At 43.5% G+C, this 22214-nt stretch overlaps 1 long non-coding RNA gene across 1 annotated transcript; it reads right to left on the reverse strand.

Annotated features, from left to right (window-relative positions):
• Window positions 1-17993: 17993 nt before the first annotated feature.
• Window positions 17994-18826, reverse strand: LOC144695784 (uncharacterized). The gene is made up of 2 exons (XR_013580017.1): window positions 18743-18826; window positions 17994-18161 (listed from the first exon to the last, which is right to left on the reverse strand). It is a non-coding gene; the product is annotated as an uncharacterized LOC144695784 (long non-coding RNA).
• Between the last annotated feature and the right edge of the window lie 3388 nt (window positions 18827-22214).

Genomic DNA, 22214 nt, shown 5'->3' on the forward strand with positions numbered 1-22214 from the left:
CCATTCTAGGCAACGCATCCCACAAGGATATGCTGACCTTGGTGGTGGTACAATGCAGGTGCACCAAGATGACACTGGGGAATTGGATTAAATTATAAGGACAGGTTGCATGTTCCAGGCATTTATTTCCTTGTGCAAGGAAGATTAACGGGTCATTTGATTGAAGTATTTAAGATAATTTAAGCATTTGATAAATTTGATAAGGTAGTTTGGAGAAACTAATGCTTTTGAGAGAAGAGTTCAGAACGGGATGTAGAGGCTGTAACCTTGAAATTAGGACTATGGAGTTCAGTGCTGATGCCTGAAAGCACTTCTTTTCTCAAAGGCTGGTAAAAATCTGGAATATTCTCTCCCAAAAAAACTCTTGATTCCGGGGCTCCCAATTGAAAATTTCAAAACTGAGATTGATAGATTTTTTTTTTATTTGCCAAAGGCCTTAAAGGTTACAGAACCAAGGAAGATGCATTGAGTTAAGGTACTGATAAGCCGTGATCTCTGGAATGGGCCCAATAGCCTAATTCTGTTCCCTAAATACTGCCATATTAGCCACAGGCAGAAAGTAACAATCTCCCTAAAATCCCCCATTTTCACCCATTGAATGGCAAACGAGGTAGATTCAATTAATGCTGCCCCCCCCCCCCACCCCGCCCCCCCCACCCCCACCACCCCAGTATATCTCAGCACCAAGATGAACGAAGCAATTCTTGTTTTTAATTAGCGTTTTCCAACAGATAAAACACAATAAAGGGAAAATTGAATCAAGGAAGCTTTCCTAGTTCAACTAAGAAAAAGTTAATAACTAATGATAAAAATGAAGTAAACATGGATTTAAGGAGTGATCACCTACCAGTGAAATGAATTTCTTCGAAGATTGTCTCCACCCTTCCCAAAAACAAACAGAAGAAATTAAATCAAACTTGTAATTGCTTGAGATAATATAAACATCTGTTACAATCGGTTAATCATTTACCAACCTTGGCTCTGGCACGAGGCGAAATCTGCAATGAACTGATAATCAAAATAGAGGGAAAAAAGGTTAAACTAATTTCTGGCATATTTTGATATTTTGAAAGAACATACTTCTTTGTTCGGCATTAGATGTATGTGATGCTGTGCACATTGCAAGTGTGATTCTGCATTTCATCTGTAATATATGTGAAATGTTGTAACTTTCAGTTCAATGTCAGTACCTTTGATGCGGCAGTTGTGCCTATAGAGGAAACTTGCGATAAGGATCGCTGCAACGATCGTCACTGCTCTCATACACCAGAGAACCTTCGTGGCATTTGTTCGATCTAAGGAGGGTTGGGAAAAATATATATTTATCTGTATTTCTACAAGATATCCTGTTCCATTCTTTCGGTGATTAGCGCATATCAAGTATCTCTGCATGAAAAAAGACCCCAAAATAACTAATTTTGTCTTTAAACTTGATAAGACTATTTTCTTTATTAAGTCACTTTGTTGCTTCTGAATCGTGATGAAATGCAGCAACGCATAGGAATTTATGGGTATTATGCGGGTTTAATATGACAAAAGTAAGCAGGGAAATGTGTATCGGCGCAGGTGTCACCTTTGCGCTGAACCATTAAGCTGAAGCCCTTACACTAGGAGGCTTTCCTACATTCGCCTCCCTGTACATGGATGATGTCACCGTCTTCTGCTCGGATCCGCTGTCGGTGTGCAGACTGATCCACATCTGCGACCAGTTCGAACTGGCCTCGGGAGCCAAGGTAAATCGTGGGAAGAGCGAGGCCATGTTCTTTGGGAACTGGGCTGACCGATCCTTTGTCCCCTTCACTGTCAGGGCTGACGGCCTGAAGGTGCTGGGGATATGGTTCGGAGGGACCAGGGCATGCGTTAGAAACTGGAAGGAGCGAGTGTCTATGGTGAAAAGGAAACTGGGCATGTGGGAGCAACGCTCCCTCTCCGTTGCGGGTAAGAACCTGGTCATCAGGTGTGAGGCACTCTCGCTGTTGCTGTACGTGGCGCAGGTCTAGCCCATTCCACACTCCTGCGTGGTAGCGAACTCTTGAGTCATCTTCCGCTTTATCTGGAGGTCAAAAATGGATCGTGTCCGCAGCGACGCGGTGTACAAGCCTCTACATAAAGGGGGAAAAAACGTGCCCAACATCGCCCTCATACTGATGGCCACCTTTGTGTGTGGCTGCATCAAGCGGTGCGTAGACCCTCAGTACGCAAACACCAAGTGTCACTATGTGCTGAGGTTCTACCTGTCCCCGGTGTTGCGAAGGATGGGTCTGGCCACACTGCCGCGGAACGCTCCAAGTAGTTGGACCGTGCCATACCACCTGTCCCTCGTGGAAAAATTTATGCAGAAAAACACCTTTGCCCACAAGTCCATCAGGCAGTGGTCAGCACGTAACGTCTTAGAGGCCCTGAGGGAAAAGGAGAGGGTAGATCCTGTGGGTTGGTTCCCCGAGCAGATTGTCAAAGTCATTTGGCAGAATGCCTCATCGCCAGAACTTTCCAACAAGCACCAAGACGTGGCTTGGCTGGTGGTGAGAAAGGCCCTCCCCGTCAGATCCTTCCTACACACCAGGAGTCTCACCCCCTCTGCACGTTGCCCTCGAGGTGGCTGTGGTGGGGAAGAGACCGTTGTTCACCTCCTTGTGGATTGTGCCTTTGCAAAGAAGGTCTGGAGAGAGATGCAGTGGTTGCTGTCGAGGTTCATCCCGAGCAGTTCTGTGACACAGGACTCTGTGCTCTACGGGCTGTTCCCAGGGACACACACCGAGACAAACATCAACTGCAGCTGGAGGATCATCAACTCGGTGAAAGACGCGCTTTGGTCTGCCCGAAACTTGTTGGTCTTCCAGTGCAAAGAGTTGTCCCCGACCGAGTGTTGCAGACTGGCACAATCCAAAGTCCAGGACTACGTGCTGAGGGACACACTAAAGCTTGGGGCAGCTGCCGCAAAGGCGCAATGGGGAAGGGTCGCTGTCTAAGACCTTTCTGCCACAGCGCACCGAGGGGCTGGGAACTGTTTAAACCCCCTCAGGCTGTACAGCTCAAAATGAAAAGCTGTAAATGATTGTAATATTGTTTGTACTGATGCACCTGGTGATACATTTTGTAAAAGTTGAACCGGATTGTACCCTTGTAATGGTGTTTTTGAAATGGTTTGGAATGTGGTTGAAGATATTTTATGAATAAAGTATATTTTTGCAAAAAAAAAAGCCTGGCTGCAGCACTTAGCGATTGAAATGGACTAAACATAGCGTTTATCTAACGTCATCACGTTTCACGTCTGTGAAACCAACATGACTTCCTCAGGCAATGCTAATCGTCAACACATTGCAGTTTATGGGTTTCTTCTGCTATGTGCATATTGGATGTATGGCTTCCCTGCACAACTGCAAGCACTGCACTTCAGAGTAACTCATTAGACGTGAAACGCTATGTTTCGTCCATTTCAATCACCAAGTCAATAAGGCTTTTTTTTAGTTCACCGTCGTTGTTTGCAAGTCGCAGAATTCTTGTCACTCCAACTTGTTTCTTGATATAACTTTTCCATGGGGAGTTGGTGGCATAGTGGTAATGTCACTAGACCAGGTATGTAGGCTAATGTTCTCGGGGCGTGGGTTCAAATCCCACCACAGCAGCTTCAGTCAACGTAAAATCTGCTGTTGAAAACTAAGCTCAACGGTAGCGCACATGGGCTGTTGTAAAGATCTACCCAGGGCACAAATGAAGCCTGCCGTCCTTAATTCCATGTAACACCAGACTCACATAATTGCTCTTTGAAATGGCCGAGCAAGGCACTCAGCTCAAAGACAATTCAGGATGGGAAGTAAATGCTTTGCTTGCCCCACCCCATGAGAAGTGTATTACACAGTCTCCCTTGAAGCATTTTCCTCTCGAGGTGATTGTGCTAATACAATCACTAAGCATGAAAATAACCTGGGTCCAGGGCGTGTCTTCCGCATAGTATCACCAATAATGTGGATTTCTTCCGTGTTTCAATGGCGCCACTGTGCTGGACATTTCTTCCAACAGGTGGATGTTTAGGTAGGCAAGAAGCTTATTGTCTGATGGGCCATTCTTCCCCAACAATAGGCTCACCACCACCTCCTCAAGGGCAATTATGGAAGGGCAACAAACGCTGGTCTGGCCAGTGACGCCAGCATCCCATGAACGAATAAGTAAAGATTGCGGTAGGGCTGGCGCACAATGGGTGGTGTCGGACCGGCCGCCCATTCTAGTCAGTGCCAGACATTTAATTCCACTGATTGTAATGGAATTGAATATCAGGTGCTGGTTACAAATGTGTCGGATCCAAGGTCGTTTCGTGCGATCGCAGGGGACAAATTTCCACTCTAAGGTGCCCTCATCTAATTCGCTCTTGTGCAAGACTTTACCAGTGTACAACTGCTCGCCCCATTTAGCTCACTTTCTTACTGCAAACTATAGTCAATTAAAGCCCAAGCTTCTAACCAACCCATCAATATTGTTTAATTTATCCTGTCCTCCATCTTGCCTTGTCCGATGTCAGGATAGTCCTGCCCGGTAGGCCTGGACATAACAAATAGCTTTAGCATTTTTACAAATCAAAAATACTTCTTCGATGCAGGAAAATAAAAAGCCTCAGAGCAATTTTACGTCACTTCCCTACTTAGAAATTGGTTTGCTGGAACTAGCAAGTTGTACTCACTTGTTACTGTGAGATTTGTCCCGGGCCCATATTCTTCTCCATTTTTCACGTATTCCACTTTGCAATAATAGGTCCCTGAATCGTGCACTTTGGTGTTTGTAATTTTGAGCGAAGCGTCATTACTTGCTCGGAAGGCCTCCCTGCTTGCGAGAAAAACACGTTCTCTGTACTGTGTTGTCTTGTTGGACACCTCAGTACCATTCTGGATGTTTAGGTGCCACGTGTATGCGGCTACGGACTTTGCACTATTACACGTGCAGTGTAGCTCCACAGTTTTGCCTTCAGATGTAATGACCGAGGGTGGGCTCTGGGTCACGGTGATGTTTCCAAACGTTACTCCTGTAATGAAATAGAAAACAACTGACATAGAAAAAAAAATCAGCCAGTGATTAAAAATCCCAAATGAAGACAGAAATTTGGGAAGCGCAGACTAGAAATTCGCATTGACCGGCAGTGCAAAGCGGCCGGTTTCCAATTGCCCATCATTTATACGCCCCTCCCGATATTCCCTTCAATCGGATAGAATATCGCAGCATATAACCTGTGGCTTTGTGCTATGCCCCAAAGCAGATTTCCACCTTGAAGCCAGTAAACATCTAAAAGAAAAACATAGATTAACATTTTGAGTGGAGCTCCTCATCCAAACTAGCAAATTCCAGCCCCAGGGTTGGATTGCCTTACCTCTCCTAGGTATCAAGCCACCTGAGGCGCCGAGGGGACAGCATTTGTTAAGATATTGCGAAATTGGGAGCTGCTTTCTAATGCCCTCACATCGTGTCACAATGCTCTCGTCTTCCATGAAAGCATTAAGTGCACAAGGAAAATCGTTTCATTGTGGGTAAATAGCTTGGGCGGATTTTTTTCTAAACTCTGAGTTACGTCGGGAGAATGGGTGGTATCAGGCGCCTAACCGAAAAATTCGGATTGCGCCCCCCAATGTTTTAGGTTGGTTGACATTGATGGACGGGTTATATAATAGGGAAATGACGACTGCCGCACCTTAAAGGTGTGGATCCTCATGCATCATAGTACATACACAACCCACCAGGGAGCATATAATCCTCTGGAAGAGGCGATAAACCCAGCAGATTAGAGATAAAAAATCTGGAAAATTCCTATTCGTGGGGACCGCCATGTCCCTGATCACTCTTGGCAAATACGTTTCTCTTGCTCGAGCTAAGCTCCGCCCCAGCTAGAAACGGCGTCCACTTCTGCCTTGAAATAGTCCGGTGAAGCATGAATCAGCAGTCAGTCCCATAGGTTCACCACTCCCGGGGACAAGTAGAACCTCCTAACATTGAACTTAATTCTGGCTTTACATAAATCGAAAGCGTGGCCCTTGGTCCTTCCTAACCCCATTAGGCAAATCGATGGACACAAACCCAATCCATCATTTTACCAGCGGCAGTCAAATCTCCCCCAAGTCTATGTTTGTCTAAAATATAGAGGGGCCCAGCGCGTTGAGTCTATCTGGGTAACTAAGATGTTTTAAAGATGTTTTACATTGAGAATTAATCTTGTACCCCACACTCCCAACCCCGCCTCCAAACTTTTCGCAAAAGTTCATTTGCCTACATTATGTGAGGAGATCAAACTCTGACACAGTGTTCTTATTGCGGTCTGAGCGAGGCCTTCTGCAAAGGCAAAATAACCCGCCTTTTTTAAAATACATGGTGAATTGTCCTGGAGGCACAAACTAGCACCGAATCACTCTACCTCCTTAACAACACTGTGGGTGTTTCTGCACCACATGGACTGCAGCGGTTCAAGGAGGCAGCTCAGAAGACTGTTGCAAAGCACTAATCTCTAAAAGTCCTTTCGAGCTCCTCCTTGCGAATCTTCAAAAGGCCTTTGACCAACCTCTGACCTTTCGCATAGTTGAACAGCTTTCCCTGTTGCCACTATCCCACCGCTGCCAAAGTTGTAGCTGGTTCACCTGTGGGCCACTTCCAAGGTGTTCTTGCAGTAGCTTAGTTGGTAGCGCCCTTGTCTCTGCGTCATAAAGCTGAGAGTTCGTCCCACTCTAGAACTCGAATGTAAAAAAATCAAGGCTAGTCCTCCAGTATACTGATGGAGTGCAGTAATCTCAGCGATGCTACTTACCAGAAAGGGTTGCAATTACCTCCGATCATCTTTTCGACTAATCCTCTAGCTGCTCTCGTAGGAATCCACCCAAACCCCCACCCCCCACGTTGTTCCTGGGGCATGCCTTCGTTTTGCTGTGCAGTAGTTGTCGATAATTTATATAAACGATTTAACTTGAGTCTTATTTGGCTTTACACATGACCACAGCCTAGCAGAGTTGATTAATTGACTTTGTCCCAAATTTTCTGCCATTTCATAACCTTTGTCTCTACATGCCGTTGGCTTAACCGTATACAAGGTCGGGAACATAACTGCTCCTAAGCGTTGCTGACAACTTATTTATATATTCATAAATAAATTACCAGGATAAGTGAGTTGCGTGCACTTAACGCAGACATGGTACAGCTAACATCGTCGGGGTACCAGCACTGCAAGGAGCAATTGTGTAGATTTAGCTCTTAACATTATAACACTTCTTGCTTAGTTTAATTTTTGTAAGGACAATTTGTTGGGTAAAGTAGATTTAGTCGGTACCCATTGCCCACTGTATGTGGCCGGAGAGTGATAATGGCTAACTAAAATGATATTTAGGATTAAATAGAAATGAATGAAAGGGTTAGAAATATAAATGCCCCAAATGCAGAGTTACTGATATTTAATATTGAAAGATTAAAGATATTGAGACATAAATTCCACAGATGGTTATGATGCTGGAGAAGGAGCAGAGACTTTGCTTTATGATAGTCGTGCAACTTCGAGTAGGTATAATCGTGATAAGCAAGTCCTAAAATAAACTCCTGAATAACGGTTCTAACAAGTGATCTTGCATTAAACTGCTCCAAAATTGCAGTTGGCTTCTTCAGGGATCAGTACTGCACACATTTTTACCTTCTGCCCTCTACTACAAAGGAGACGTTAACCTCTTGCTGTGAATATATTAAAATTCGATTTACAATGTAGCAGAGAGAGATATCATAGCAACACTTTAGAGTTCCAGCATTGAAAAATCCATCAAGCATCCTGGGGGCTACCATTGACCAGAAACTGAACTTGGCTAGCCATATAAACACTACGGCTACAGCAGCATGTCAGAGACTGGGATTTCTGCGGTGAGTAACTCACCTCCTGACTCCCTAAAGCCTGTTCACCATCTACAAGACAGAAGTCAAGGGTTTGATAGAATACACTCCACTTGCCTGGATGAGTGCAGCTCCCACAACATTCAAGAAGCTCGACACCATCCAAGGCAAAGCAGCCCGCTTGATTGGCACCCGATCTCCCACCTTAAACATTTAGTCTCTCTATCACCTACGCACAATAGCAGCAGTGTGTACCATGTACAAGATGCATTGCAGCAACTCACCAACGCCCCATTCGACAGCGCCTTCCAAACCCGCCACCTCTACCACCTAGTAGGGGAAGGGCAGTAGAGGCATGGGAACACCAGCACCTGGAAGCTCCCCTCCAAGCCACACACCAATCTGACTTGGAAATGTATCGCCGTTCCTTCACTGTCGCTGGGTCAAAATCCTGGAACTCCCTCCCTAACAGCACTGTGGGTGTACCTACAACACATGGACTGCAGCGGTTCAAGAAAGCAGCTCACCAACACCTTCTCAAGGGCAATTTGGGATAGGTAATAAATGCTCACATCCCGTGAATGAATAAAAACATCTGTAATTTGTAATGCCGCTTTCCAGAATAAATACCTTCCATGTTTATCTTGCACGGAGCCCTCCTAGCATCTAATGGGAAATCTACTTGGACATGATCAAATAAATTGGAAACAGTTACCAGAAAGAAGAACTGCTGCCCAGATCGTTATGTCCGGATTCATTTCTATCAGTTGACCCCATATAATCGACTTTCACCAGAAAGCGCGCGGAGAAAATGACCACTGCTTTTGTGTGTGTGTGCGTGTGTGTGGCTATCACTCCGGCCCAGGATGTGATGCAATGGAACAAGCTGATGACTACTTTCTCGCTGTTTATTTTGGTAGGCCTGGCTTTTCTATTGGATCTCTCTCAGCTATTTTCACTTTTTTTTTCCATGACTGCCTCTATCTGGGCTCTGTTCAATTTCCCCTAAAGATGAAAAAAGCGCAGATGCCGGAATTCTGAAACAAAAACAGAAAATGCGAGGGAGCGCACAATCGGTCAGGCTTGTATCTGTGGAGAAATGTAGTCTCGTCCTCAAATATGCCTGCTGCCGCCTCGAATGCTGACTAATCGTTTGTTGCTTCCAGCATTTTGTCCTTCAGTGAGGTATTTTTAAAATAGTTTTCCCCTATATTAACAGTAATATGCATATTCTGGATTTTGCTGCCGCTTGCTGTAATCTTATTGCTATGAAAATTGAGCGGTAACGACCAATAGTGCTTAATTATGCTTAATTAATAGGATTCAATCGATTAAGTAATTAGCAACCAACAGCGCTTAATTATGTTTAATTAATAATTATTAATGAATTAACAAGTAATAACGCTTAATTATGCTTAATTAATAGATATTAATTAATTAGCAACCAATAGTGCTAAATTATGCTTAAATTAAAGTAATGGATGAGTTATCACCTGTGAACTCTAAAGGCAACGATAACTTTAAACATTCTGGGAGCAGAGACCGTACAAGGAATCGAATTTGGCTTATACCATTGAATCTAATCTAACAAAATGAAAAAACCCTTTCGCTTTCTGCGATCAGTTTTATTGTTCAATGAACTTCCCAATCAAGCATTATTCCTGCATGTGATTGGCCCTTTAAGAAAACTTAAGTTTACGAGATGTGATCTCTTACCAATGCTGCTTTTCTCTGAACTCCTTTGAAGTCTTGAGTTATGCAGCATCGCCTGAGGTGAAATACTTCGTGTAAACGTGGTCTTCAGAAAGAGCTGCCAGACCACAATCCTGAGAATAGCCAAATACGAGGCTTTCAAAATAGGCAGTCCCAGTTCTGGCTCCAATCGATTCAAACGCTGCACAGAGCTGCAACATGTCCCTCGGGACGGGGTCTCCTGGTTTCTGCTTTGTATTTGACACTTTTGTTTTGCAGTTTCAATTTTAATTTCCAATATTTTCCTTATTTTTTCCATTGGTGTCCGCCTCTCGCTAGCTTCTATTGGATGCCACAGTAACACGTTTCCTTATTTCTCCAGTTTGTAGTCTGCTTTCAGCCAGCCGCCTATCCTCCTCGAAGAGATACTATCCCACTAAGATCGAGTTTGCTGATTGGCGAAATATAGCATAGAATCATGGAATCATAGAAATTTATGGCACAGGAGGCCATTCTGTCCATCGCGTGCGTGCTGGGCGCGGAGGGTCTACTCAACATAATGCCGCTTTTCCGCTCTTGGTCCATGTGGCACTTCGAGTTCATATCCAAGTATTCTTTTAATGCAAGTACTGCAATCCAATCTTTTATTATATACCATCTTTTGCAAAGATAACCATTCAGAAATCGGTTAACATAATTCATTATGTAGAGAATCTGAAGAAAATGCTTTCAGAGGCATAAACTCGCTCGATACCACTCTTGACTTGTTTCCATAAATAAATATATTTAATGAAGAAATGATGAAATAAATAGAAAATTAAATAAAATCAATGGAAAAAGAGGCCGTTTGAACATGGGACAATGTTGACTGATAATTGCATAATGATGTTATAGGACAAGTAGTATATCACAAATCTGTTGTTAAGAATCAACATCCTATTTGTAGACCTCCGTTAGCCATTCCGCCCAGCAATGTTTGCACAGCACATTTATCCCGCTGGCATCGACCAGAATAACATGGGCGGGGAGGAGGGGTGTCTTCAGCATTAAAGGTAGTAAACTAGATAACTTGATAACTGTCTTAACAGCTTTCTAACAAATACAAGATCTATCCATGGCCGAATTTTGGTAGCTTGAGTATCCAATAGTTTCTTCAGTGATTCTAGCCTGTGCCGGGCAGGGCGTTATTCCTTAGAGATGGTGCTGCAGGACCAGGTGACTGAGGTCCAGAGAGCCATGGAATGGATTTTGGAGCATTCACAAGCGGAGGCCTCCTTCGTGAGCCCCTAAGAGAGCCATGAATGTTTTTACTGGAGCTCTCGATGTATTGAATAGTCTATTGTTTGAATCCACATTTTTTGGGGATCAAATTGAGATGCAAGGCGTCATAAACCTCATTGATCATCAATAATCTTCTTCTCCCCCCACCTTTGATCATGCTGCGGTTAAATATGACAGTGGAGAGGGAGTAACAATAATCAGGAAACAAGTCATTCAGTGTAATGCCACATTCATGATATGCCTTAACGCTGCTTTATTCTTAATTTTATATAGTAATTCAAGGCATTTGGCCATCGCTAGAGGGCCAGGGTTTATTTTCCTGCTCTCAATGTCCTTGGGAAGGTGGTTGGGAAACACCTTCTTGAGACCTGCAGTCAAAACTCGGCGGCTGCTGAGGCGGTGGCAGAGTGGTAATGTCATTGGTCTGGTAATTCTAAACGTTAACGCGCTGACGGCGGCTGTTCAAATCCAAGCACGGCAGTTTGCGAAATTCAATTAGATCGGGGATTCGAGACTGGCCCCATTCGGTCATGCAGCTACCATGGATTGTTGTAAAAACCTATCTGGCGACCGAAGCCGTTTAGGGAAGGAAATCTGCTGGTTTTATTTGGCCTGGCCGCCAGGTGACTCCAGGTCACAGCAATGTGGTTGACTTCTAACTGCCCTCTGAAATGGCCCAGCGAGTCATTCAGTTCAAGGTTAATTTGGAACGGGGATTGGACACCTACGTCCCATGAAATAATAAATAAGGTGCACCCACAGCGCATAGAGGGAGATGCGATATTATGATATATTTTCAAGTCAGTATAGTGTGTCACTTGGTATGAAACTTGAGAGTGTTGGTGTTCTCATTTGCCTGCTGCCCTTTTCCCTCCTCTGTGGTAACCATTGCAGATTTGGTGGCTGATGTCAAAAAAAGCTCGATGAGGTGCTGCGGTGCATCCTACAATTGGTACATAGTCCTGCCACCTTTACGATGAGGGTTCAGGTGGAAATCCAGCGTGCTACTTTGTCATGGAGGCAGGCAAGCCTCTCGAGGGTCACCGAAGCTGCACCGAAGATTCATCAAATTCCTGAATTGTGCCCTGTGATCGTGGGGGCGTTTTGAGGAGTCAGGAAGTGAGTCAGTAGCCACCGAATACCAAGCCTCTGCTTCAATGTCTCCAAGGTAATGATTGCACAACTTCAGCGCCGTTCGTGACTGCTCAGATACTGAAGCAGCCCATGTCCAAATGCAGCAAGACATGGACAATATCCAGACTTAGGCTGACAAGTGGCAAGTAGCATTCGCGCCACACAATTGTCAGGAAATGATCATCTCCAACAAGAGAAAATCCAGCCATCGCCCCTTGATATTTAATGGCAGTACCATCGCTGAATCGCCCACTATCAACATCCTGGGAGTAACCATTGACCAGAAACTGAACTGGACTAGCCATGTAAATACTGTGGCTACAAGAGCAGGTCAGAGGCTAGGAATCATGCGTCGAGTGACTCCCCAAAGCCTGTCCACCATCTACAAGGCAAAACTCAGGAGTGTGATGGAGTACTCTCCAATTGTCTGGATGAGTGCAGCTCCTACAACACTGAAGAAGCTGGACACCGTCCAGGACAAGTCCGCCCGCTTGATTGGCACCACATCCACAAACATTCACTTCCTCCACCACCGACGCACAGTAGCAGCAGTGTGTACCATCTACAAGACGCACTGCAAGAATTCACCAAGGAGCCTTACACAAACTCACGTCCGCATGGAAGGACAAGGGCAGCAGATAGATGGGAAAATCACCACCTGGATGTTCCCCTCCAAGCGACACACAATCCTGACTTGGGGGTATATCGCCGTTCCTTCTCTGTCGCTGGGTCAAAACCCTGGAACTCCCTTCCTAACAGCACTTTAGGTGTACCTACACCACATGCAGGGGTTCGAGAAGGCAACTCACCACCACCTTCTCAAGGGCAACTGGGGATGGGCAATAAATGCTGGCCCAGCCAGCGAAGCCCACATCCCGAGAGTGAATAAAATAAAAGCAGGTCACATGGTGTATGGGGTCAGACAGATGCTACATTGATACCCATGCTGCCTGTAACTTTCTACTGTGCTGAGGTACTGGGTGATCGTGGGAGGCAGGCACTAACACATAGCAGACATCCACTCACTCATCCCTGCTACTGGGGAAAAATTGGAAAAAGTGTATGGTAACAACAAAGGCATGCATCATAGACTGCCTCAAAGGGAATCGTGGAGCTAAACATACCGAACACATGAGCACCACCAGCTGTTGAAGTAAATGCCTTTTCCAAATAATGGAATTGTAATATTGAAAGAGTGGAACACAATAGTTGGAAACAATATTATTGTATTCATAACTTCCGACGTAATGGCTTACTTGACTAGTGTGATATCTAAATATGATTGAGCCTCTTTGACGTTTCGGCCTCACAAGCGAATGTGCCGAATTAGAGCCGAATTTCAGGCTCTGTGCACAGTTGATTTATGTTATTTGCCTTTCTAGTTCATTGCAATGCTCTTGTATAAGATGTTGTTCTGTTGTACAGTTTGCCCGTGGCACAGTAGATTGGCTTGGGCAAACAAGAGATTTGTGGTCCATATCATGTAGTGTTGCAATTCAGGTGGTAGGCACACCACCACCTGGAAGTTCCCATCCAAGCCACACACCATCCTGACTTGGGAATAGATCGCCATTCCTTCACTGTCACTGGGTCAAAATCCTGCAACTCCCTTCCTAATAGCACTGTGGGTGTACCTACACCACGTGGACTGCAGCAGTTCAAGAAGGCAGCTCACCACCAACTTCTCAAGGGCAACTAGAGATGAGCGATAAATGCTGGCCCAGCCAGCGAAGCCCACATCCCGTGAATGAATAAAAAAAATACTAGAAAGGAACCATTTTCTGTTGCTTGGAAGGCTTCAATGCCGTAAGTGGTCAAGGTTTCAGAGCCGATGACTAAGGCATGCCTGTTCTGCAAGTCACTCCTAATTCTAGCTGCTAGAGTCTAGCCAGTTGTGTGACAGCCTCCTTCCGGGATTTGTTGCTAGCAAGTTTTAATTTCACAACCGAAACAGTGATCTGATAGAGTGAATTAGGCATGAAAGAAAGCGTCGAATTTCCGTTGAATGCCATTATTTGTGCATGAGTTTTACTATCAGCGATTGTGTAAATAACTGCGGCTATCATATCTTCCACAAATTAAACATCATAAACTATTTCTCTTTTCATTGTTGTGTATGGAAGTAAAATTTGTTGGGTTATGCAATAATTCTCTAGTCCAGTGTTGCCCGATTTATACCACTGCTAAAAGACAATGGCCCAGGTTTGGTGGTCAGTGATACAGGAATAGCGCTTACTGGCCATGAAATCCAGTTTTCGTAGGCCTTTCAGCCGGAACTGGTTATCATGGGATATCAGATCCAGTTATGCGCCCTCGACAGGGCATCTGTGGCGTGTGTGATCAGGACAAGAAACAATGAGATACCTCTGAGACAGGCAGTGTTTAAAAACATCGGGAAATATAAATAAGAAAGCATAAATTAGATATAAATTATCGACAAGAAGCGAAATAAAGATTTGGAAATAAAATAGGATAAAGAGAGAGATAAAAGAGACAGACAGAAAAATGTATTTCTAAAAAGCTGCTTAATAACGTTGAGGGCTGCTAGCTTCATGCTTATTCTTAACGTAAGATGTGGGTCATCATCCTGGAAGACTGCTTCCATTTGTGTGGCACCTTCAAAATAGAATAATCCCCCACGCCCTTCACAAAGCCTAGAGAAGAATAAGCTAAAATTAGATATTGGGAGAGCTGCACAAAAAGTAAGTCAAAGAGGTGGGCTTGAAGGATTGTCTAAGGGTGGGGTTTCAGTGGCAATAGGCAGAGAATTCTACAGCAAAATGTGCTGATCGCCAATGGTGGAGCGAAGTGTTGCCGGCATCCGTCGAAGGGTGAATTCTGGGATGTGTGGACTTTTGTCATAGCAGACAGCCTGGAGAGCATCTAGCAGTTTGTTAACAGCTTTGCACAAGCCTCGGAACGTTTTGGCCTTGCAATAAGTTTGGCAAAGACAGGCACTTGTCCCTGGAAACAAGTTCCAGGAAGCCATAGTCACAACCAGCAATAAATCCCTGAACTGAATTCAGAAGTTCTCCTACCTTGGAAGCATCTTCTCCAACAACGTCACATTAGAATCGCTTGGCAAAAGCAAGCTGAGCATTCGACAGGCTTACACGCAGGATTTGGAGCGAGCAAGGAGTTTGTCTTCAAGCAAAGGTCAATGTCAAAGGCAATGATTCTAACAGCACCACTCTATGACTGTGAAGCATGGACAGCCTACCTGCGCCACATAGAGCAACGCGCGGTACTTCACCTTTTGGTGATTATTATCTATATGCCACATCAAGTGGCGGGGCAAAATCACGAACACCCAAGTTCTTGCAATGTGCCGCATGCCTGGAACGAGAGCAGACTCAGCAGTGCTCAGCTTTGTTGGGTCGAATGTATGGTTCACAAGGAGGATTCCCGCATATCAAACTTGAACAGAAAAACACCCTGAAAGCCAACCTCAGAAATTGCAAGTTGGACCCCACTGCAAGGGGGAAAGAAATCAATCCTGGACAGATCCAAATAGAGAAACCTCGGCCATTAAGTTTTCTTTCAGGAGAACTGAGGCAGGTACCTGCAGGCAAAGCGACCATGCCACAAAACCAGTCCCTTCATCCACCTGTCCAAAAGTAGTGACATGACATGTGATATTTGTAATCGGATCTGCAAGTTAGGCTTTGGTTTAATAACACATAGGACTCCTACATCTCTATAACTCAACTCCCAAGATTAACACACTGCTGTTGGGAGTTATTAAGACATAAAATACTGTTATGGTTAACTGCAGGAAAATTAATCGTTAAATGTAACTAACGTGTGACCTAATTTATAAGCCTGCCTCTTCGGACGGCTACATTGCCAGATAGATTGACAGCCTTTAAGACTTGAAAGATGCAGCTTTATGTAAAATGAAACGTGATAATAAATCATCGTACAAGATGGATTATTTTACTAATGCATGATATTGATCACCAACATCGCACCCCTTGAATTCTGCAATTTACCTACTCGGTCGGGTATTTTGCCTCTGAATTATTTGTCATGGGGTGGGTGAGTGTGTGGCGGGGGATGGATTTTCAATGCCAGCTGAAGCTAGTTTTGCTACTGGAATGACATAGTAAATGTTAGACGCATATCTTGGGAATGATTTTGGTAAAACATAAATATATTTTAAACTTTTGAGATAATTAATCTTTTGGTAAAAGATTAATTATAAATATATTAGGCCACAACATGTTGGCCAAATATGTTCGTTCACTAAAAGTTATTTGCAAACCCCCTGCAATGCTCTTAGTGTAATTGTATTTTTTCATTCATGGGATGTGGGCGTCATTAGCTGGGCCAGCATTTATTGCGCATCCTTAATTGCCCTTGAGAAAGTGGTGGTGAGCTGTATTCTTGTAGGTACACCCGCAGTGCTGTGAGGGAGGGAGTTCCCGGATTTTGGCCCGCTGTAAGATTCTGGTCCGGGTGAAACAGATTGCCCCAAAAGGGGGGTTGAGCTCATAAGTGATTTTCAAACAGTGTATTAACTAGTTTATTAGGAACCAGCAAGTAAAATGTGATGCATAAGCTAAATAGACAGGAAAAAACAACAATAAATGATAGGTGAGACGGTCTATCCGCCCCAGATAATGAACAGACAGATGATGCAAAGTGAGTGTTGCACCCTGTGGCTGGTGTTAGCAGCCTTCTGCTCTTTAGCTGAAGTGTCAGGGAGCTGGCCTCTCGTTCTCCTCTTTCTGATGAAGGATGAACACTGCTCTTCCGAGCACCTCTTTGTATAGTTTTCTTCTCGAGGCTGGTAGCTTGCCCCGTGCCAATCACTTGTTCAATCCCATTCATCCTATCACGCAGGGCTGGATAACCAAGGTTAAACACTCCCCCTTTCCACCATTCTGTCTCGAGATCATCATCCATCTTATACCATGCTGAGTGTCATTTTTTTAAACTCCTACCAGGCACTTGTACCGGTAGGAGGGTGCATCTTATCAACACAGGGTTGTTGAACAGGGTGGAGGGTCAAGCCACCTCATTATATTCCTGGGATATCATCTCTGTTTATCTCTGCCCCTGGCTGGTAAGAAACATTTTTCTGGAAGTGGGGAGAGAGAGTGGATGAAGATAACACAACCTTCTGCTGGTGGATCACTATGACTGTTGATTTTAGGATTCTTAGAGCTACGTCTGCATAAACAGGTTTACTCACAACAGGCAGTTGGATTAATTTTTGACAATGCTGAGAATGATTCACATGATTCTTCTAATTGTCAGTTCTTTTATTGTCTAACTGGATTATTCAGAGTTCTGATTATTTATGCTGCTATCCAACACATTCTTTGGCTAATGCTAGAATAACACTGGGAGTGGATATCCCTTCCGGGCATTGTGCAGCAACATCCTAAACATGTGAGAAAATTTCCTTAGATTACACGTGCTATGGAATTTGTAGAAATTGATCGAAAATAAATATTGAATTCTTCCTCAGATGCTTCGAATGGTGTCCTCACACACAATCATTTCAAATGTCTATTCGCAAGATTGCCTTTTCACGTCATAACAAAAACGTGAAAACGTGAAAAGAATTCCTTCGGTTTCTATGAGAATGTGGCATCTGAATGGAAATAAAGTTATTTTAGGAATAAATGACTGCTCGCGCGGAAACGGCGTAGTAGTAATGGGCCAGTAGTCTGGAGATTAATGCTATAGAGGCATGGGTTCGAATCTCACTACAGTATCTGCTGGAATTTTCATTTAATTATTTAATAACCAGTAATGTAAAGCTAGTCTCAGTTTCACATTCACTGTTACTATCCTTGATTGTCATGAAACCCCATGTGGTTCATTGATGCCCTTTAGGGAGGGAAATCTGCTGTCTGACCTACATGTGACTATAGGCCCAGGGCAATATTTTTGACTCTTAACTGCCCTCTGAACTTGTTTGGCAAGCCTCTCAGTTCAAGGGCAATTAAGGCCTGCAACAAATGCTGTCCTTGCCAGAAAGACCTACGTCCCATCAAAGAATAAACAAAAATATAATGGGATAAGATATGTTCCCATGATGTGCAATGACGTTTAATATCGGAGGCTGGCAGGTTAAATAGCTTCAAGATCGCCTCATAATTCCACGAAACAGCACACAATCTTGTCCTTCTCTGCGAACGGTGTTTTCGCTGCTCTTCATTGATTTTCAGTGTACAATATTGTACGTTGTCGACTTCATTTGTCTGTTTGAGGAGAAATAAAATATCAATGCAGTGCAGCACATATTATTTAGAAATAAATAATGTTGAGTTATTTTGTCTTTGTCTGGATGCATATTAACATGTTTTTATACATTAAAGGTAATATGGTGTTTAGCAGTAACTTCTTTTTGCTGCAATTTTCCTGCAACTTTCCTGTCAGGATTTAGAATGAAAACTTTAAAATGGAAACCCGGTAAATCACCCGTTATCTCTAACAATGCAGTTGCCTATTCTGACTAGTTATTAAGTGAATTTGATCCCTATCTTGTAAATGAGAAATATATTCAACCAACGCTGGCTGCATCATGGGTAATTTAATAACTGGGGTTCAATGTTTTAGACTCATCCATATATATAATGGGCAAAACTTATGAACATTTAATATAAATGATCCTGGATTAACAACGTGATTGCTGATGTCGTAATCATATTATGAAGGATAAATGGAGCGATAGAAGTACAAAAATGATGCATAGTTTGAGTTTGGTGCCTCCGTGATGTGCAACAGGTTATGATGTTGGATGATAATACACTAATTCATCTTTTAACAAACCACACGCAACCTTGTCTTTATCTATGGAAGTTCGGAATGTTCCTTTCCATTCATTGAAGCTCAGTGTGCAATACTGCACATTATCGACTTCGTTTGCCTGTTTGAAGAGAAACGAAGTACCTTAATTAACACATAAAGCAGCCGAAAAACAAGTGTAGTTGTTTTGTTTTAATCGAAAAACATATAAACATTTATTTTTACAGTCGAGATACTTATTGTGTATAAAAGATTACCCGTCCAGTTTCCTTTGCCATAATTCTCACAGGGGCTTTTCTGGCAACATTTAGCATCGAAAAATTAAAATAGCATCCCATAGTTAAGCAGTTGCCGGCCGACGTGATGGTCGCACTGGCTATTAACTGAACTCGATTTCTATCTTGAATATAAGAAATGTATTCATTAACTGACTGTGGGGACCGTCATGGGCAATGTACTGGCTTGTACCAGGCTTAGTATCATTTAAATATGCAAAACCACAAAAAATATGTTTCACATTTCATATAAATAACCCTGGATTGAGTTATTATCAGTATTATTGGTATTACTAATAATATTTTAAGTCTAAATATTTTCAGCTTTTACGCGAGCATTACTCGGTGCAGTCGCGAAGGATAGCAAATAAGAGGGCCCTAGGCTTGTTTTTGCTGCTCTCTGATGGGACCTTTGCATTGGTGCAACAGGTAACTTAAGCACCCATTGGCTTGGGTGGTGAGAACAAGATACAGTAGCTTTCAGCGCTGTGGTTGGGAAAAGCAACAAGAAATTGCTTCGCTTCATGTTTATTACATCAGAACCCGGCGACGCTTTCTCTGGAGGTTCCGAACTATTGATTTAACACTAGAGAACGCTGCAGGAGAACAACGGACAAGCCCCACAGAAGATCAGAACTGAAGGGAAAATTCGATGATTCGGAATTTTGATTGAAACCTCATATAATCAAAATAAGCTGCAGTGGTTAACATTAGGAAGAAATAACTGAAAATAAATTGTATTTCTTACATCTGTAGGAATGGTCCAAACAGGCTGGCTTAGATCTACTCTAAAAACTGTAATTAGAAAAATGGATGCAAGGACAGCAGATAATCAGGAAAAGAAAACCTGAGTAAATATTAGATTTTTAATTCTGTTTGCTGGAACATGAGAGGATTAGTTTCTCTTCATATGTACAGAATCAGAAAAGCTTTAATTAATCCTTTCACTTGATGAAATGATAGTTGTGTGTAACAAGAATTAAGCTCCTTAGACAGCACCTTCCAAACCCACGACTACCACCATCCAGAAGGACAAGGACTGCAGGTAGATGGGAACACCACCGACCTGAGGTTCCCCTCCAAACCACTCACCATCCTGATTTGGAAACACATCGCCGTTCCTTCACTGTCGCTGGGTCAAAATCCTGGAACTCCCTCTCTAACAGAACTGTGGGTGTACCTACAACACATGGACTTCAGCGGCTCAAGAAGGCAGCTCACCACCACCTTCTCGATGGCAATTAGGGATGGGCAATGAGCGCTGGCCTCGCCAGCGACTCCTCGCACCCCATTAATGAATAAAAAAATGTAATCGTGCAATTGATTTACTTTATAGTGAAGTAATATTAGCCTTTAGCCTTGGATTGTTAAGCAGAGAAGTTAAAACCATAAAGTGGTGACCATTGAACGTTTTAATTGAATTGGCGGATTTTACTTCAAAGTAATCAACTTCATAATGAGGAAACCTGATTAGGGGAGTGCTGCTGCACACTGGTTCGTGAGTTTCAAAAGGTGGAATTCGTAACATGGATGCAAGAACAGCAGATAATCATGAAAATAAAATCTGAGTAAATATTAGATCTTTAATTCGAGTTTCTGGGACATGAAGGAATTTGTTGCTCTTCATTTGCAAAGAATAATAATAAAAAAAGTTTAATCAGTTTAATTGATGAAATGACAGTTATTTGTAACAAGAGTGAAATTATTGATAAGATAATTAACTAGCGGAGTTACCTCAATGGAAAATTGAGAGCATACAATGTTTTAGTCTCAACTACTTTCTGTGGTAACGAATTCCACAGGCTCACCACTCCATGGGTGAAGGAATTTCTCCTCATCTCAGTCCTAAGTGGTCTACCCCATATCCTCAGACTGTGACCCCTGGTTCCAAACTCCCCCACCATCGGGAACATCCTTCCTGCATCTACCCTGTCTAGTCCTGTTAGAATTTTATAGGTTTCTATGAGATCCCCCCTCATTCTTCTGAACTGCAGTGAATATAATCCCAATCGACTCAATCTCTCCTCATATGTCAGCCCCGCCATCCCAGGAATCAGTCGGGTAAACCCTCGCTGCACTCCCTCTATAGCAAGTACATCCTTCCTCAGATAAGGAGACCAAAACTGCACACAATATTCCAGGTGTGGTCTCACCAAGGCCATGTATAATTGCAGCAAGACATCTCTGCTCCTATACTCGAATCCTCTGGCTATGGAGGCCAACAAACCATTTGCCTCCTTTACCGCCTGCTGCACCTGCATGCTTACATTCAGCGACTGGTGTACGAGGACGCCCAGGTCTCGTTGCACATTCCCCTCTCTCAATTTATAGCAATTCAGATAATAATCTGCCTTCCTGTTTTTGCTACCAAAATGGATAACCTCATATTTATCCACAATATACTGCATCTACCATGCATTTGCCCACTCGCTCAGCTTGGTGACCACGAAACCATCGACCTGTCATAAAAGCCTTTTGGCTCACGGAAGTCCTTTCGGCAAGGAAATCTGACCTAAATGTAATCCAGATCCACAACTATGTGAGTCCTAAAGGAAAGAACTGTCAGAATAGGGGTACGGCAGATGGTGACGGAACCATGAAGAGGGGAAAAATTACTTGCACCCCCCTCTCCTCCCCCATCGCCAATCTACCAGTCGCTGACTCATCTTCACATAACTGTATTGTTAGCAGTGACCACCGCAAGGAGTCCCATCTTAACACGGAGGATACCGTCCACCCTGTAGTGTGGCATTATGACTTTGCTAACTGGGTATCTTCAGAACAGATATAACAACATAAACCTGGGCATCTATGAGGCGCTCTGGAGCAGCAGCAGAATTTGTATTCAAGTACAACCTGTAACCTCATGGCACGACAAATCTCTCACTCGACAATGATAATCAAGGCATGGGGTCAGCTGTGGTTCCATGAAAAGTGAAGGAGAGCATGCAAGGAGCAGCACCAGACATACCTAAAAAATTAATTGGTGACGCGATAACAAAGGACTGAATGCATGATAAACAGCCGGAGCCGCATGCAATAGACAAAACCAAGCGATCCCACAACCAACGGATCAGATCAAGGTTCTACGGTCCTGCCAATCCAGAAGTCAATGGTGGTGGACAATTAAACAACTGACCGGAGTAGCCCCACCATCAATGATGGGGGAGGCCAGAATGTCAGTACAAAAAAACTAGCAGCGACGTTAGTCAAGCTGTTCTAGTACGGTTG

This window comes from Cetorhinus maximus, chromosome 21 (assembly GCF_964194155.1).
Source record: "Cetorhinus maximus chromosome 21, sCetMax3.hap1.1, whole genome shotgun sequence".
In the NCBI taxonomy this organism is placed as follows: Eukaryota; Metazoa; Chordata; class Chondrichthyes; order Lamniformes; family Cetorhinidae; genus Cetorhinus; species Cetorhinus maximus.